This window comes from Dermacentor variabilis, chromosome 6 (assembly GCF_050947875.1).
Source record: "Dermacentor variabilis isolate Ectoservices chromosome 6, ASM5094787v1, whole genome shotgun sequence".
Classification (NCBI taxonomy): Eukaryota; Metazoa; Arthropoda; class Arachnida; order Ixodida; family Ixodidae; genus Dermacentor; species Dermacentor variabilis.
In genome coordinates this window covers 139,660,526-139,679,991 of record NC_134573.1, presented here as the reverse complement: position 1 = coordinate 139,679,991, position 19,466 = coordinate 139,660,526, and the positions used below count along the sequence as shown (strand labels likewise).

Below are 19,466 nucleotides of genomic sequence, written 5' to 3'. Positions count from 1 at the left end.
CGATCCACCCTGCCAAATCTCTTCACACTCACGCACTCACACACTCAGCACAAAGTAAAATAAAATTAGGCAGTGGAAGGAATAAATTGTGACAAAAAAAAGAAGGAGGAGGCGGGGTTAAATCCAAGCACGCACCCAGGCACACACACCCGAAACTCGGCGAAAAACCGCTGTCACTTCATCCTGGTTGGGGCCGGGCCTCGGGTTCGAGCACCAGTCACCACAGATCCGCTTTGACCCGCTCCTAGCACACGGGAACAACACAAGTCACCGGTTCCCCTTTCACAGTTCTTCGGAGAAAATTCGTCTCGGGATGCCGTTCACTTCACACACGCACGGAGTTTTCGCGTCAATCCGCTTTCTTTGTTTTTCCGAGCCTAGTCCGACGTCCAAACCCTCGGAAACCGAAACGACGACGACGCACCGCACACCTCCACGCGCGTGGACCCAGATTCGTTCAAAACGCTGCCACCATCACGAATTTGTTTAAGTACTCCGCTCGGAGCGCGCGCGTGGCTCGCTTCCTTCCGCGCGAGAGGGGGGGGGGGGATGTGGGGGAGTTCGCGGTACCAGCCTTCCACCGGCGCCCCGTCTGGGCCAATGGCGAGCGCCGGAACTCCTCCCACGTCATCGAGCGCTCGCCTCCTCGCCCAATCGGTGTCGCCCGTGGCCCCCTGACCGCACCTGCTCATCTTCCGGAGCAATCTCGCCAAAGCGCACGCGCGCAAGCGCTGCCCTCCCCCCCCCCCCCCCCACCGCTAGGGCTCCGGGAGGAAGTACGGCCGTTCTCTTCCTTCCTTCGTTTCTTCCTTCCTCCATTCCTTCTTAAGTCTGCTCTTTCGCGCTCGCTCCATTCCCCGTCCTTTTTTTCCCTCTCTCGTCAGTGCGCGGTTTAGAACCGTACCCTTCTGTCTATCCTCACTTCCTACCCCCCTCCTCCCGGTCTTCTGCTGCTCACCTTTCTCTCTCTCTTTCTTTCAGTGTTGTGAGCTTCCCTCCGTGACTTCCTCGTTTCGGAGCGTCCCCTTCCGTTCGTTCGGTTTTCTCTTTCCTATTTTTTTTTTCGTGATTGCGCTCGCTAGCCTCACTCCTCTCTCTCTCTTTCATTTCTTTCTCTGGAGTAGTGTGTCACAAGTGCCAAGCCTTGGCCTTCACTCGTTCACCCTCCTGCCCTTGCTGAGGCCCATGCGGAGGCCGGAAAAGAAAGAGTTTGCCCGCCGAATGGAAAACAAGAAAAGGAAGCTACGCGAGTCTTCGGTCTGTGTTTGTTTGCATTTTTTGTTTCGATGAAGGGCTGCATATCCGTATTGTGCGCCGGGCGATGGCGGAGTGATGCCTGCATGACAATCGCGTTTCTTAAAGAGAAGTAAAAGCGGGAGAGCGCGGTCAGTTTGTAATGCCAAGCTCAGTGTCACGCTAACTCAGTCTGGGATTAATCACCATGCTGTCATTTAACTGGAACAATGTCGGCGTGGAGTGCCAGCGCCTATGAAAAGCTGCATCGTTGTGGGCGCCGGATTGCCTTTCAGTTTTATCGTAGTTTACCGCAGAAGATAGCTTTATCCGCTTGATTAGTTGCTCCTCGCGTGAAAAAAGCGGTTGCGTAAAACGTCTGGGGCTATAATTCCGTATTTCGCAAGACCAGTTGAGGACCCTCAAGTTTGATGGAATTAACCTTAATAAACGTTTCAGCTTTACATGGTGGATGACGGAGTTCAATGAAGTCGGCCTGATCGTTGAAAACACAAGTCATTTCTTGCCTATCAGTAGTAAACAAAGCGATTGATTTCTTAAACAGCGTAGCTGACCGGTATCTGTCAAAGTACTTTGATAGGGAAGTGTTATTAGTACGAACTTATGGAACAGCGTGCATGGTAGACTGGCTTCGCAGCCTGTACATCATCGCTCTCTTTTCCGCAGTAATTTTCTGTAATGCAGTGAAGCTAAGGCTCCGTTTGGAGAAGAGTGACAATTTTTATGAGTGAAAGCAGTGACAAAACCTGTCACAAAAGAAGAACAAAAAATACAAAGTTGTTATAACGCCATTCGCACATATCTTGAGGTTTCCAAAAATGGTACGAAACGTCGCAGTTGCCTGGTGATCGCACGCGTGATAACATGAGGAAATATAGAATCTTTGGGTCTCTCTAAAAGCATACCGCCAATATCGCTCATTGAACAGCTGGTTTAGTTAGATCGGAATTAACCCTTTTCTTTGCTTTAACCTGTCTGCAGTTCACAATAAAGTCAGCCATATTGCAAAAGTTTCCTGTGAACAGCCGTGAAGTCGCTTTAAGAGCCTCGTCCTGCTAGCGGACACTTGTTGCTTGAAGTGTCGTCAGAGCACAACTTATCCTGTCTGAAGTCGTCCACTTCGTAATATCGCGTCGTTATACATAGTACTTAGCTGGGTCATTGCAAGCTACTCAATAACTCCGTCTTTCCCATTCGATGTACAGCCAAATGTCATTGTAGCGAAATAATTATTATAACGAAGTAAGTTAAATTCCCCTTGAAATCCCCATAGGCATTCACATACAGTACAAGCAGTAATGTATATAACGAAGTAATGGATATACTGAAGTAATTTTGGCTCCCCCTTCAACTTTGTTACATCGAGGTATTACGGTATATTCAAGAGGTGTAAGCGAGAAAGAGAAACAAAAGCAGGGAGGTTAAATGGTTTTCGACCAGTTTGCTACCCTATACGGAAGAGGGGGCGGGAAAGAGAGAAGACGAGAGTTCATGTCATGCAGGTGCACAGGGTGATGTACAGCGCCTCTACAATGTGAGGCGCACTCAAGTCTTGCTTTTAGGAATTGGAGGTTTTTGAGAGCCACAGTACCCCCCTCCCCTTTTCATATTATTTTATTTATTCTTCTTTCAATGCCCATCTCTTTCCGAGGATTGATTTCTTTCCACATTATACTGCGGAGGGAGAGAAAAGGTTAAAAATTCGCCTCTTAAGCGACTTGTTTCTCCGAAATGTCGGCAGTTTTACACCAGAATAACATTTTCTTTTCGTCCCACTCACCCACTGGCGGCCATCAAAAGTTACACCCGGCCACACTTATATTCCTCCCGCTTCCCATCTACGCGAGAAAACTACATGCTCTCCCGCCGAAACGAAATCAACAAACGTCTAAATCAACTATACTCAGTGAAAAAGAAAGACAGCAACAACAAAAAGATCAGCAGAGACGTTTCTGAGGGTCGAGTCAAAAAAACGCGAGCAGAGGGCGGCGCAGTAGAGCGGCCCGCGTGCCCAGTGACCCAGTGACTGCCGCGTCGGTGAAAAGAAAAAAAACAAAAACAAAAAGCATAGAGAATCAGCAAACGCCGGTGGCCCCGGCGAGGCCAGGCGGGCGCCGGGACACACCGTCCCGCTATAGTATAACGTTACAGCAGCGCCACACTCTCGCAGCTCTCTCTGCACGAGCCGCGGGCAGCCCGAGCATCCGCTAAGGAAGAGGAGGAGGACACCAGCGCGCCGCGTATGGCGGGGGGATGCTGCACATACCGTACGTATACACGCACGCACACACGCACGCACGCACGCACGCCACCATCATCACCACCCCGTTCACCGCCGGCGCTTCTTTGCTGCTGCCTGCCTGCCGGCTTCCCTCCTTCCTCGCCGATTCTCCGCATCCTCTCCATCTGTTGGCCTCTCGTTCGCTGACGGCGGACGCATCGCTCGCTGGGTCCGCAGTGACCGTGCGAGCCGGAGACGTCGCCGCGCCGGCTGCCGCATTTTCCCCTTTCTTTTTTTTTTTTCGGCAGTTCGGGGATGGCGCGGGTTGAACCAGGAACCATCGCAGCTCGGCGTTGCTGCTGCTTGTAGCGCAGTATAGTGGCCCGCAGCGGCTGCAGCTCCTCTCCTGTCGAAGCCCCGTGCGCGGTTGCCTCTCCTTCGGCGCGTGCTTGCTTTGCTTGCTTGCTCGTTCGCGTGCACTTGCGGCCAGCGTTTCCGCAGCCTATTCTACCTACCTACTTGCCTCTCTCTCTCTCTCTCTCTCTCTCTCTGCTTCTGGGCTTTTGTATTTTGTCGCAGACGGCGCGCCCACTTAGCCCGGTTACGAAACTCTCGTTTTGGGCGGACCTGGTGGTTCCTCTGCCGTGATGCGAGCGCAGGTGCTCGAGTCTCTGAAGGAGTGAGTGTAGGTAGGAAAAACGGGGTGGGGGGAGGGGGGGGTAGGGAAGTATGTCGTATAGTCGTCGGTAGCCACACGAAGGATGGGAAATGCGTGCGATCGACAATTGTTCCCGAGCGAAAAAAAAAAACAGCTAAATAACAAAATAAACAAAAAGAAACTTGGTGTGCCCTTCATCTCGGCTAATGGGACGGGTTTTCTTCGTCTCGCGTCGAGGAGGAAGAGGACAGAAAATTTGAAGCGAACGGAGACTGGTCCAAAGTTCTGTTAAATACAGTGGAAGTCGACTCGTGGGATAGATAGAAAAACAGCCAGATACAGTCAAAATTTCGTTCCGAGTCTGCATTCTTTTTTTCTCTTTTTTGCATCGTCATCTTGCTCGAACCATACTGCTGCCTGCAGCGAGTGGCGCAAATGTAAAAGGAAAAAAAAAAAAAAACTAACGATGCGGATATGTGAGCAGCGCGTTCGTTTCGGTGAAAGAGGATGGAGAGCTCCCGGATGCTGCAGTAATGACCGAAAGCAAAATTTGCAGTCGTATCCACAGGCATCTGAAACGATGCGCATGCTATAAGCAGTGCTTGAATCTTAGTTTGTGTTTCGTCACCTCGTAGCATTGCAAATAGGATGTAGGTCATTTTGCGCCAATCTTGATTTAGAAAAAAAAAAACATACGAACAACTTTGATGCGCATTTCCCTTTCTGCACTTCCGAGCACTTGTGATAGTTTGGTGATTCATTTTACAGGCACGCAGGTTTGAAGCTATAGAACATGCTAAGTGCCCGGTTACGCCGCCATCACGCGTCGCTTCGTCAGGTATATTAAACGACGTGTTCACCTTTGTTATCACTCGCGCTTCGTTCAGACGTGATAGAGCTCGTCGCATTATCATGGACGCTTAGATTACAGTGAAGGGCTTCATTCGCCACAGACGCTTATTCATGGCTACGTCTTCCACCAAGGTTTCCGTGGACACCAGATAAGAATAGGAATCGGATCAGCCTATGTATACGGTTCAGTTTGCGCATGAAATGGAAAGTTAACGTCCAGCCATCTTGTAGCACGAAGCTACAAAGGAAACACATAAGGGTTTCACAGAAAGGAAGCTTCGAAGGTGAAGAAAAATTCTTCTTGGTCCAGAGATCGAACCCGGACCAGGACGATGGTAGCCAAAACATGACTAGTCGTATAGATGTTAACTTTCCTTTTCACGATCCTCCCTCTACTTTGCGGACTTCTGCAGAACTGATTTACTATATCCAGATTGAGCGTTCGAAATTGGGCTTGCTTCTGCTTCGTTATGATCAGAATGTGAGGAGATTGGTGAGGCGTTAAATTTCACTTGGTCTTATCGGTAATTCAGTGTCGAAAGGCAGTCTTTGTTTGACAACATCGCAAAAAAAAAAAAAAAAAAAAAATCGTCCCACGTGTGTTTGTGCAACAGTGCTCCTCCAAGGACCGAGGATGGTGCGAATGGTGTCCTCACGCCTTCTATACTCGCATATATATGCGACACTGATCTGATGTACGCGTAGAACTATGTTTCTGAACAGAGGAAAAATACACCCGGGTGAAGCAATTTCCGGCCAAGACTGCAAGGCTGGTAGCAAGCTCCTTAGCCAAGCAACCACGAAATAATTTCGATATATGTGAAGGATTCAGTCATCCATTAAAATACGTATACAAATTGATGGAGTTGCCGCCGTGAATCGGAATTTTCCTGGTCCTGTATGTTTCCTCATGACTAAAACACCCTTTGTTTCGGTCTTCGCTGTTTCCTTATCTTGAATATCATGCTTACACTATTGTCTTGTTGAATAAGCATGTTATGGCAACGTCTGACACTAAATCCGCTGTGTAACTTCACAGCTTGCACATAAGTGAATCACCGCGATATTTTAGCTACAGGGGATACACATTCTATAATCTTCTAAAAGAATCATAAAAATTTTCGTGAGGTACGTAGCTTCTGCCTTCATATAGTTTGATTCTCATGTCACGCATATATATGGCGAAGGCGCAAGCTACATTTCTTCCTTAAACATGGTTCAGGGCACAGCTAGATTTTCCCACTGTAAATAAATGAATTCCCGATTGCGTGGTGACAGCAGGCTAAAGAAAGAAAGAAAGAAAGAAAGAAAGAAAGAAAGAAAGAAAGAAAGAAAGAAAGAAAGAAAGAAAGAAAGAAAGAAAGAAAGAAAGAAAGAAAGCAGTTCTCATGAACAGACACAACTTTTGACCGCCTCGATAGATCCATGTACCTTCGCGTCTAAGCATGCCAGCTGAAGAAGCGACATCACGGAGGAACAAGATGCCGCGCGAATCTCTATTTCTCATCATCTGAGGCGAAGTACATCATGGCAGAGAAAGAAAGGAAGACCCAGGCGCCCAACCAAGGAACGACCACCACCACCACTGGCCCGAAAACAAGCCGCGCGAAAGCGCGCGCCGGAAACACAAAACTCGTCCTCACACCAAGCGCGGCAGCGCCCGCCCCCTTTTATTTCTCTTTCGATCGTCGTTCGGCGCGATCAAGCGGGCACCGCGGCCGCTACATGCGGTTATGCGCGAGACTCACGACGACTACCCCACGACGTGTGCCTTCACCTCCGCGCGGCGGCAGAGTCCATCGGCGAGAAAGAAAGGAGCGAAGATGGCCAGCGGAAGGGCTACGACTCTACGGTCTCCTCTTCCTCATCTATGCAGCACCTTCTCTCAACCGAGCGTAGTTAGCATCGCGCGCGCCACTGCCGCGCGGAAAGTGCGCGAGGCGCCGGGGGAAGGCTGTTGCGGCGCGTTCCATAAACTCTTCCGAGAAGCTACGCAGCCAGGTCCCGGTGCAAGTCCGCGACGGCACCTGAGACGCCGCCGGAACGCGCGTTCCTTCGAGAGGCAGGGCCTCCTGCCGCCATCTCTTTAACCTATTCCTACCTCCCCCCCCCCCTCCCCCAGTTACTCCGCCGCATCTTCTTCTTCCTCCTCTGCGACTTTGTGCCTGCGATTCTCCTGTCCCCTTCCCTCTCCCCTAACCTTCTCCTCGGCAACTTCCTCAGCGCGCGCGAGCGTGCGGCTTGCTGGCACGCCTGAAGCGCATCTCTTGTTTGGGTCGGGTTTTTGCTGCTGCGCAGGCTTGGTGCGGGTATATACATACCCTCGCTGCTTGAATCTCACTCAAAACAAGCTGCAAACTTACTTCCTCGATGCCAACGTGATGCTCTCGTCGTTTACCGCTCTCTCTCTCTCTCTCTCTCTCTCTCTCTCTCTCTCTCTCTCTCTCTCTCGTGTGCACTCTTCGCCTCCCACTTTGCGGGCCAGGAGCGCGTCAAGTTCATGTAATTCGACACTTGATTAATGTATTTCTCTCTCTCTCTCTCGAACTTCTACATGTGTAATACTTCCTTCCAAACTGTCCCCGAGTCGTTCACGCTTATATATATATTCATATATGGATTCTGGAAAGGGAATAAGGCATTTCCGAAGGCCCTTTGCTGAGCGCCGCCGCCGATATAATGAGGACACTTCGATGTCGCTGTTATCATGCATGCTGGGACACTGTCCCGTGAGTGAGAGCAAAGGAAGGCGGCCGAAGGGAATTGGAGGATTTGCTTCGAGCCCCGACGACTCGAAATTACGCCCAATTACACTAGAACACGTTCGCAGACCGCAAGAACTGGTGCGTGGAAAGAACAAGCTGCCCCCCCTCCCCCCCCCCCCCATCGTAGATTATATAGAATAATATTTCTTAGTAGCCGCGTCGCAGCCCATGGAGTACAAAAAATTGAAAGCTGAGGAATGCAAATTAACATTTCATTCGATTAGAAAGGCGCAGTTGCAAATATTTAGTTTCCCTGCAGAACTGTTGTAAACTTATTCATATTGTAAAGGTTTTGTTATAAACTGCATTGTTCGTACATTGGGCCGCAATTAAAAACGTGAGATACTGACTGACCAGGAAGAAGCCGTTCGTTTATGAAATACACCTGTTTTATCGTCGAGCTAGGCCTACACCCTTTATTATCAATGATACACACCACTAAGCTCGGTCGTTCTCCGTTGTGTGTATGTGTGTCCGTGTGCGTGTGCGCGCGCGCTGTAATCCTGTTGCGGCTTCTGCGTCTGCCTTACGCAAACGGCATGTCCATCAGCGTCGACGGATTATCTGGGAGTTTACCTTTAAATATCGAGCAGAACATAATCCACAACCCGTTCACGTAATCCCGAGAAGAAGAAAGAAAAATGAACAATAATAAGCTGCGATAAAAACACGAAGATCTTTTAAGTCCTGGCCGTACTCGCGAGTTAAGCATTTCCTCCTCTCTGCCCTTCTCTGTCCTCTCGTCCGCAATCCAAGCTCGACCCGCAGGGATTAGCGCTGCGTCCCTTCCTGATCCTGCAGCGAGCCTCTCCGACAGTGACCCGAGCGGCCGAAGCCGGCCCACACAGGAACGCCTAGCGCGCGCCCTTCGGCGCCCCGCGGCCATTCTCGCTTGTTACTGGGTCGTGTGTGCGCGCGCGGCGCCTGCTTCGCTTTTCTTTCGCCGCCTGCTTTCTTTTCCCATCCTCCCATATGGTTCGTGCGCGGCGCTGGCGGCACGCGTTCGTTACGCGCGCCGGCGATGGCGCGAACGGCGCGGCCATTGAGAGAGGAGGAATCCAACTGGGAGGAGGCAGAGAGAAGGAGAGAGAGCTGCTCGCGGCGCGTGTGTGTGCGCGCGCCCGGCATGCCGGCGCTTACGGGCATGCATGCGTTGCCGGCTTCACGGTCTATGTGCCAAGTTCACTGGGTCCCAGCCGGGAGGGGATAGGGCCGACGCGGAAGCGATGCCGCCGTCGCTGTTCGCTAAGCGCGCAGTTGTGGTGGTGGGGGTTGGGGGGAGGTCGCGACACACTGTGTTTCGCTCGCTCTCGCTCGCGCAACAGTGCGCGTAAGCCGCGTCCGTGGCATAACTCCTTTCCTTCTTCCTCCGTTCCACAGCTGCCGCGTCATATAGTCGCGCATCGTAACAATGTGCGCGAAATGCGTTAACTGTTAGCTTACTCTTGTTTTCTTTTTTTTTTTTTTTTTTTACGGTTCTGAAACGCGTAACTGGCACACTGCTATCATAGGCTGTGGTTCGGGCGTGTCATTTGGACCGCGGTGTCCGGTAGAGGCGCCCTGGGCGGAGGGATTGCCGGCCTCAGTCGCAAGGCTAGAACCACCTTTATCAAGCTGCCACAGCCATCACTGGCGTAGAGTGAACAACGTCTCCGTTATGTGACTTAGCAGAAATTTGACCTCGGTTGCTACACCGTCGCCCTGATGTGGCCAAGCACCACACCACCATCGTCCGTTGCACCATTGTCGCTGCCTTTGTAGACATGCGTTCTGTTGTGGGCTCTAGCTGAGAAATAGTGGCCGAACTAGCAGTGACGCGCTGGCTGGGCACGTTACTATAGCTGCTCCAAAGTACCCTAATGAGGGTGAACCTCTTTATCTCGGTCATTTACCATTCGGCTGTACGCCGCTAGCTGCACATAGAAAATTTGACGAAAGGGGAAGGAAATTGTAATTCACCTGACAGTAGCGCAAGAGAAACGCGGGCCAGGGTTCGGGTTTATCAGAAAACTTCGCAGTTGAAAAATTCGTCCTGTTTCGCGGGCGGGAATCAAAGCTGGGAAAAACTTTTTCTGGATGCCGCTCTACCATATGTGAGCTAAGCCGGAGGGTATCAGGCGGCATATCGGTGTCTAATTATTCGACAAATCAAACTTCATGGACACTGAATATGGCAAACCAGTATTGTGAAAATTCGTAATCGGGAACGCCATTGCTGCTGCCTCTTTACATCCTTATGTTACACTTGAGCGAGAGGTACGCGGTAGCATGTAATGGGTTTGGTCCGGTCTTTACCTTCAGGCGTGACGTCGGCAGGAACGACGACTGCACGATAATGATGACGGAGTGACGACAGCATGAGTAGGACGTCGACGACGGCTCGATGACGTCGACGACGGGAGTGATGCAATGCAAACTGACGCCGCTATGCGTATACTTGACACCGATGCGAAGCTCGCTCTCCATCACGCGTGTCGACGACTATAGCGGCTGCGGACGGCGACCACCTTGCCGACTAACAACGTTGAAAACCCCAGCTCGAACTGTAATAACTAAAGCGCTACTTCACGCGGCACTGCCCCCGCCTTCGGAGAATATCTAGACTCTGTGATACGTCGATACGAGTGTTTCACGACCGCGACAGCAGTTGAAAGCTCGTTAGTGTGTATGCAGTGCCTATCTGCCCGCCCTTTCCGCTACACCATCATGTCGCCGTCAGGCTACCTCCTCGCCCTTCGTTTCGCACCCTATTATCGTAAGGCGGCGAAAAACAAACGTGTTCCTACCACCACACTGGCTACGGATGAGTGTCGAATTCCTGCTCTGCCGGGCATTAAGCGGCGCGTTTGCATGAATGCGACAAGTGGCGCATCGCATCGCTTTTTGAAGCGCATCGCATTCACGCAAACGGTGACAGTGTGCCAGGAAGGCGAATCGCATTGAGGCGACGAGAAAAGCATATAGTTCGATACGGGGCAAGTCTTAACTCTCGCGCGGTGCATGCAAGCGCCGGCGTGTCGCATTGAGTGAGAGGAACGACTACCACCGCGCGTACTCTCCTCCGCTCGCCGGCCGAATGCAAATCACCAGAGACAGGTTCTACCTTGTTTCGGACGAGGTCGCATGGGATCGCTGTCGCGTAGCAAACACCGTGATGCAGCAAAGAATTCGACACGCTGTAAAGTGTCACATTCTTGTAAACGTGATTAGGATGCACCTGGAAGACAGACGTGCTAATCACTCGGTTACTTTATGTCTCGCACAAGCACGTGATGTCGTCTATAATCTTGTTGCCTGAGGCGTAGAACAATAACGAGAGAGAGAGAGAGAGAGAGAGAGAGAGAGAGAGAGAGAGAGCACATTCACGAAGACTGTGGTATTGAGATGACATTGCAAGTGAATTGTATTGACACTGCCTTAGCACTGTCTCGACACTGCATTCGAGCTGCATTGGCATTGCATTCGAATTGCACTGGCATTGTATTGGTATCGCATAGCAACTGGATTGGCAATCCATCGGCAATGACTGTGCTCTGCGATTCGCTGGAACCAGAGCGTGTATGCTTAACGTTCGGACGTCCCAAAGGCAGACTCGTTCTTTACGCCGAACAGCTCAGTGAACATGCGAAACCACACTCAAACACAAAATTAAAAAAAAAAAAAGACACATTGCGTCGTCCGGGACTCGGTCACGGGAGCACCGTGTCTCCAGAGCCTATAGCGGCTTCCTTTATTGTTATTCGTAGTGCCTGCGGCGATTAGCTCAACCAGTCGCGAACACAGTTTCAGAAGCTAATCTAACCAAGGAGTCAACAACAACAAAAGAGAAACAAAAAGATAGGGAAGGAGGAAGGACGCGCTGTATAGAAAGGAAGAAGCAAAACACGCTGCCGCATCTGCACGGACCACCGCGCACGCTGAAAACAGAAAAAGAAAACACTTGCTACACGCACGCTCCTCGCGGCCGGGAAGGCGCGACTGCACAACGCCCAGCCACTGGGTCATCCGGAAGTGGCGCCGGTGACCGGGACGCAGCCAACAATGACGGCCGCACCAACGCGTTCGCGAGGGAGACGGGCCAAGTGCACGCGGCCAGCACGCGGTGAAACGAGAAGGAGAACACACACACACACACACACACACACACACACACACACACACACACACACACACACACACACACACACACACACACACACACACACACACACACACACACACACACACACACACACACACACACGCACACACGCACGCACGCACACAAAACGGCAAAGACAGCAGAGGGGGAGAAGGATGGAGAAGGGGGACGCTTTCAGCCAACCGTTTTCACAGAGTCAGGGGCGTAGAAGAGCTGCGCGGAAAATTATACCAGTCGAACCCGGATGAAGCGAATTGTTGCATATTGCGAACACGCGAAACTCGCTTCGCCGATGTTAACGTTAACACACTTTTACGAGAAGGCGTGTGTTCTCAATTTTCTTTGTCTTATTTTTCTATCTTACCTGCAGCATTTTCACCTGGCACGAAGAGTGTACCCACCACCTCACCACAAACTAAATAGGCCTCAGCCTCTTACGCTCGGACTACTGCAGACGTACCCTGATATCAGCACTCTGCACGCAATTTATTCCGATGTATTCCCCAACGATGCTTGCCCCGCATGCGGGGACGTAGCAATGCCAGCGCACGTGCTCTGGGAATTCAAAGCAACGTACACTAGCCCCGATTCTGCCTCGGCCGGGTGGGAGGCGGCCCTCCGCAGCCCGTTCCTGGCCGACCAACCCTGGCCGTCTAGCCAAACCGCGGAGCGGCCGACAGGCTTGGCCTGGCGGCCTCGACGTGGGTGGGAGTCACCCGCTTCGCGCTCACGTAAGCGTTGCAGGACCTCAACAAAGTTTTTCAACAAACCACCCAACCAACCTGTAGTATGGCATCAAGCCGACTGGATGTAATGAAGCTCTAGGTTTCAGGATTGGACTCCTAAGCGAGAACAGAAATGTCAACAGAAAGCTAATCGATTACGCTCATATCAATGTTTTTTTCATCGTTTCCACGTTTAAGAAAGCAACAGTTAGGCGCTGGAACCATCTGGAAAACAACAACAACAACAACAACAACAACAACAACAACAACAACAACAACAACAACAACAACAACAACAACAACAACAACAACAACGACACAGATGCATCCCAAGACGTTACTGATGCTGCCATCGAAAATTAAGCGTAACAGTGCCAGCCTCCAGAAAATACTCAAACTGGGAGTAGCGATCGAAACAGCTGGTGTTTCAAATGTAGAAACCATATGTTCCCTGACGGGGAGAGAACACAAAGAGATTTTTAAGTGCCTACCAAGTCATTGTGGCATAACTAGCAATGGATGTGCAGATGAAGTGGCTCCTATAGTTCATACAGGAGAAACACCACCTATCAATCTCGCTTTCCAGGACAGACGCTGCAAGAGACCTCTATAGATGGTTGCTCGCCGATGCACCATGTCTGAATGTGAACCGCATTTACGCATGCCCGGCTATATTCACTAGATGCTACCTTAAGCCTTCCACTTAAAGAAAGAAACAAAGAAAGAAAGAAAGAAAGAAAGAAAGAAAGGAAGAAAGAAAGAAAGGAAGACTTTTCCAATGAGACGCCTGTCTTTTGTGTATATGGGCACGGTTTGGTGTGGCGTTCAGCCATGCCTGCCCGTCGCGCATTAGGGATAATCGACATCTATAGGACCACAGAGGTGAAGAGCAAACAATGTGTCACTTTCTGGGCCAGCGCCCGCGGTACAGCGTGCAGAGGTTATCACTGTTCGTCGGGCTCAACCAGCTGGACGATCAGCAACTGTCGGTATAAATCATTCCAGAGCATCGACTGGACTTATCCCATCACGAGGCCCCGCAAGCATTCCTGCGCTTCTTGCGATCCACGGGCGTGCGTAAATGCCATCGTGAAAACGCCCATCCTATTTTCATTTCTTTCTTCATTTTTTTTTCATATCTCTCTTTCCACGCTCTTTCCAATCGCCATCTTTCAAAACCCCAGTGAAGTGTAGCAAGCCAGAAGCTCTAATTTCGTTAACCTCCTTGCCTTTCCTCTCTTACTATTTCTTTATGTGCACTTCATGCGACCCCGCGTGTATCCTGACTGTGAGCTTCGTGGCGTGTGCCTAGTCAGGCACACGCCAAGCACTGTGCGGCTGCCCTCAATACATGCAAAATCGAGAGAGATCGGCTGAAACTCTCTCCCGTCCTGACAGCCTACCATTGCCAGATGGCGATATACATGGTGGGCTGTTGGGACTGCATAAAGTTTCAGGAGGCTTTTCTTGATTTTATTGAGCAGTACGGGTCTGGAATGTACGCTCTGAGTAAATATTCGCGTTTTGTTCTTCGCCTCATCCATCTGTCCTAATTGTCACCCACATTGTCCATCCTCGTTTCCCCTCTTCCCCCAGCGCTGAGTAGCTGGCTAGAGGAGCGTAGACGTGAGGTCAACTTCTCCGTCCCTCAAAACTGAACACGGTGGGCGCGGGAACGAACCCGCAAAAAATAATAGAAAAAGAAAAGATAGACAGAGAACAGTGGAGCGCTGTTTCTTCTTTTACCGCTTTGTGATGTCTTTTTCCGCTCCGAACACGCTCAGTTCTGAAGATCACTAACTATATATTCCAACACCCACGTCGTTTTGGGATACAGCTGTGCCATTCTTATCTTTGAACTTCTTTCTCTCTCACTGCACGTTTCGGAGCAGAAACCTAATCAACGGCAGGGCCCTGATCGGCCGCCGTATATACGACACGCTGTGTCTTGCAACCAGTTGCACTGTTCTACAGCGAGACTGCGCGCTTAAAGGGGCGTCGGCAAAAAACACGGCACGTCAACACGATCGCCATCCCCGGAAGCCCCACGAGTGAGGCCCACTTGGCGCCCAGCGCGCCAGAGACGCTATATATACATACAGGCTGTTGACACGGTTCGGCGTCGTCATCCGGATGCCGTCTGACGCGCCCGGCCGTTCGTCACGCAGTATGTGTGTCCTCGCCCCCCCTCCCCCCCCCCCCCCAGGCCCGCCCCGCCATCGCCGCTGTAGCTTAACTGTGCCAAGAGCGTGTTCCTGACCCACCTTCGCCCACCGCAGCCAGTGGGGGGGAGAGATGGCTTCGCTGCTTACGTCACAAGATTCCGTTGGACGCGTTGAGCTTTTCTTTTCTTTAAAAACCGAACAGTTTTGATTGGTTCTTTCGCCGCGCGCTCTTGCGCCACCTAGTTGCAGAGCGCGCTGCCAAAGCTCTCCGAGATGCATGCACTGTCCACCTATTATAGACCTTTTTCATCAGCGATGTGGCAGCAGTGCGTTCATGACCCCAGAGAACTTCGGTCAGCCGTTTTCGGGAGTCCAGTTAGCCAAGAAAAAAGAAGCATTTTGAAGTATAGCATACTGTAACGCACATATTTTTGATGTTTTCAGATATAAAGAACATGTACCATGCGTCAAACTCATGTGTGGGCTTTTCTTTTTTTGCACTTAACAATACTATTCGTTGTAAAACACTCCAACTCGCCACAAAACTGGTGCCAGCTATAGGGTCCTGTAAGTTTATAGGCTATTGTAACGTGTTGCTCCTGAGGGCTCAACCGAAAGTCTTCTGGAAACTCCGTAAGCGACTGCCAATGCGCTAATATAACGGCTCTGTTCTTTGCGAGATTGCGCAGCTATGCGCAACGAAACCACGAACGCCACCTACATGTTCTCGCTGCAACAAGTCATCAAGGACATCATTCCTTTAATAAAGGCGATTATGGTATTCCAGAAGAATTCAGTTGTTCATCGCCGACGCTATTCATTCGTCACGTGCATGCCTGGCAACCCTGGCAACCTCCTTGATTCCTATAGCTGCCGCGTGCGAAAGACTTTGCGAAGCGTTCTCACAGAACGCGGCTGCTGACAAATTCAAATACAAATCCAATTTCGTGACAACTGACTTTGGCTGCGGACGGCATTTTAGTTAAGGTACACGTGCGACCATCGATAAAACGTTTTGTCACCACGTTCTCAAGGCCAAATCTCGCAAATGCGGGAAAAATATTTGCAAAAAGACAGGAACTGAGCAGCGCTACTTTGGAGGTTGCTCTATGTAGCGTACAGAGAGAACCGCAGAACGTAAGTGGCAGAACAAGCGCACAGTTCCAGCATCAAAGGAACACGAGAAAAGTGGCTCGTGTTCGACACATACACACAATACGACACAGAGGTGACACAGGCATAGGTACGGACACATTTACCACACGGACGACGGAATCGCCGCTCCAAGGAGCCGGAGTAAACTAGACACGCGTGACGTTTCGACGGGACCGCCACAACGGGAGAGCGGAAGGAAAGGAGTTACGCAAGCGCTTGGAACGCCGACAAAAGAGAGGGCGGTGCGACTGTAGACATGGCCGACGCGGGTCAAAGTGTACTACCTGTTCCTATCAGCTGAACATCTGGTACAAGTTGTGTTTGGGCCCAAGATATTAAGCTTACTTTTGCAAGCTGGCGGAGTGCTTGAGGCCTGCTTCACCTCAGCCGCGGGTCGGCCCGGTATTACACTATCTTCGGGATCGACCTACGATTTTTGGTCTATGGACATCGATCCGCTGGAATCTAGCCATATACAGCTTCGCTGTAAAATACGCATAGCTAGTGTTTCACACCCTCTCATCACCGCATTAATATGTAAACTGGCTGGTAATCAGTTGCCCTCATTCATTTCAGAACATTGGAATATGCTATTCTACTCGGATTTTACCTTGTATGAACGCGGCCATATTGAGGCTGAGAGGAGAGCCTTCGATCCTGCGCTGCATTAAGAGACAGTAAACCATCAAGCTAAAATTATATGGACGTATGAGGCCTGTGTGTTGTCCAATGCGCCTTCTATGTAGGTGTCATTCTGCCCGAGGTACAACGGATTAGAAGATGCCATCCGCAAGCCGATGTAGCTGTATATACCCGCATCGCATGTGCAGGGTTCGGAATTCGGCTGCAGCGAAGTCATCCTGTCGGCGCAGTGAGATCCTCGCGTTGTATACATTTGCTTAGCGTCAGCTTCTGAATAAATGAGGCGTGTATATTGCTCGTAATTTCCCGTAAGCGGTGTCTGCTCCTGGTCATATCCAAGCACCAAATACAGCAGCAAGCACAAACCCGAAAGCCCACGTCTGTCCCTGAAGGAATCCGCAAATGATCTGTGTGTGACTACTGAACATGGAATGGAACCTGTGTTGTGAACTTCAACCTCAGCGCTAGCTCGGTTCGTCCACCGCGGTGTCTGTGCTGTAATTATGTATATAAGTCATCTCTGAATATTTCGAAAGGTGTAAAAGCCGACACCACAAACTTTTTTAGGAGCCGCAGTCACTCGCTTATACGTAGCATCATAGCGTCTTAACATTCATGGGCATCGTCTACTTTCTCGTCCTGTGTCTCGCACTGTTAGTATAGTATGAAAATGTACTAAGATGCATTAATCAATATGGCTGCAATACGTAGTGCGGCGCAGCCCCACGGCAAACATGAAATACGTTGTTACCAGTATATTTGTTTGTTTGATAACAAAACAGAACGCTAGAATTTTCGTGTTCGTAGCGACAAGGGGCGTAAAGTAAGAAGCTATCGTAACTATCTGCCAATCTCGTTGATGCGCGTGTGCTTCTATACGGTGCCGCCTGCGAGTAGGCGTTTCTTTCACAAGCGCCTGCTCATTCTTAATTGGAATGGCGGACAGTGCCAATTGCAGCACATGTGGTGTCGAAGAAACGACCAAACATCTCCTCTGTGACTGCCCCACATGCGAAGATGAGAGGAGTGCCCTCCGGGCAGCTTTGAAGCATTTAGACGACAGGCCTTCACACAGGAGAAGATCTTGGGTCCGTGGCCTCGTGCGCCTAATACGTGCAAGGCCACAAAGGTCCTGCTGGGTTTCTTGAAATGCACCAGCATGTGACTGACTCAGCGATGGACGCTTGTGTGTGAAACGGTGCAAAATGCAAACTTCTCTCTTCCTTCTCCTCTTTCAATCCCCTTTCCCCTGTGCAGGGTAGCTTACCTGACTCAGCCTGGTTAAACTCCCTGTGACTTCTCTCTCTCTCTCTCTCTCTCTCTCTCTCTCTCTCTCTGTCTCTCTCTACATGCCTTGGCACATTATCTTCAAGTGGGGCTGAAAACCCCAGATTACAAAAAAAAAAAAAAAAATAGAACCTGTGTAACTGGAGCAGATGTTACGGTTCCTTCACCGGAAATTAAAGCAAGCATCCCGATCTGTTAAGCTAATCATGTACTTAACATATGTTAGACCAAAGTTATGGCATGCTAATTGGGGCCGTTTCAAGCTATATTATTAGAGCCAAATAAGAAAGTGCTGGGAAAGCCTCAAGGTACAATCTGATCTGGTTTTCTTGAACTGATTCCATTTGCAAGATTTTACGCCTCCTTGAATTGCCTGCGTTGCCCAAATGATCAACGCCGGGGAGACTGATTCACTTTCTTGCTAGTGAGAGGCTGCTAGAATGTCAATGGCATACTACATATTGCTCTGAGGGAAAGCGTTAAGCAATGGCAACAGTTTTAAGCTTTCATATGAGCTTTCTTCATGAACAACAATGGAATAAAACTGTTTACCATTACAAGTTTCAGAATACAAACACTGTGAAATTTTTAAGGAGACAACATTAAATCTTTAAAATATAGAAAATAAAAAGTGTGCCTAAGTACAAGTACAAGCATACTTGAGTGGTTGACTGGCCGGCTGCGGAATGCGACAACGTCCGTAAATCCTACCGCGCGGTAACTGCTAGGTTCGGCATGCTTTTTTTTCTATAGCCCATGAAACCAGCAAGCGGCAATATCATGCAATGTTGGCCTGTGCATTAAAAAAGAAATGTGTAATAGTTGGCGGCCGACACGGCTGAAGTGCGATTCTTTCTCTATATGTATTTAGCATTCGGGTGCATCGTATTATGCACATGTGTGTGTATCGCGCTCTCAATGTTGTACACTTGCAGTGATGTGATCGTTTACTGATACATTGCACCGCAGTGATATATTCAACTTTGCGTGAAATGTGCAATGTGGGCCCGCCGTGGTTGCCTAGTCGCTGTGGTGTTGGGCTACTAAGCACGAGACCGCGGGATCGAATTCCGGATGCAGCAGCCGCATTTCGATGGAGGCGAAAACACCCGCGCACTTAGATTTAGTTGCACGGTAAAAAAACCCAGGTGGTCCAAATTATTCCGGAATCCCCCACTACGGCGTGCCTCCTAATCAGACTGTGATTTTCGTGCGTAAAACCCCATATTTGTTTCAATGAGACCACCCAGTAATTGATAAGATAGCCATCGGTATCGGTAAAACAATATTATACAGAACAAGTGCATTTGTTGGAATCGACATGAGGCTAAGCTTTTACGCAGTGATCAACAAAATTCTATAGAACTAACTGCAATGTGTACAATTGTCCTTATTTTTATCCGATGCAACATCGACTCCTATGCGATGTTTGCTTATGCACCGGGCAGGTTAGGAGGTTAATGCCTTACAGTGTGTATATAGGTCGTTGAACTCACTCAACAGTCATCTCAGTAAGACTTGGAACGACCCGTGAGGCTGAGATCGTGTGAACCTATAGCTGAGCAGAATTTTGGTGAATGTGAGCCACCGCAAATTTGACC

The 19,466-nt window shown here is 50.0% G+C and overlaps 1 pseudogene; it reads left to right on the top strand.

The window, feature by feature from the left end:
• The first annotated feature begins 16,192 nt into the window (after positions 1 to 16,192).
• Positions 16,193 to 16,372, top strand: LOC142586501 (U2 spliceosomal RNA; annotated as a pseudogene).
• The last annotated feature ends 3,094 nt before the right edge of the window (positions 16,373 to 19,466 follow it).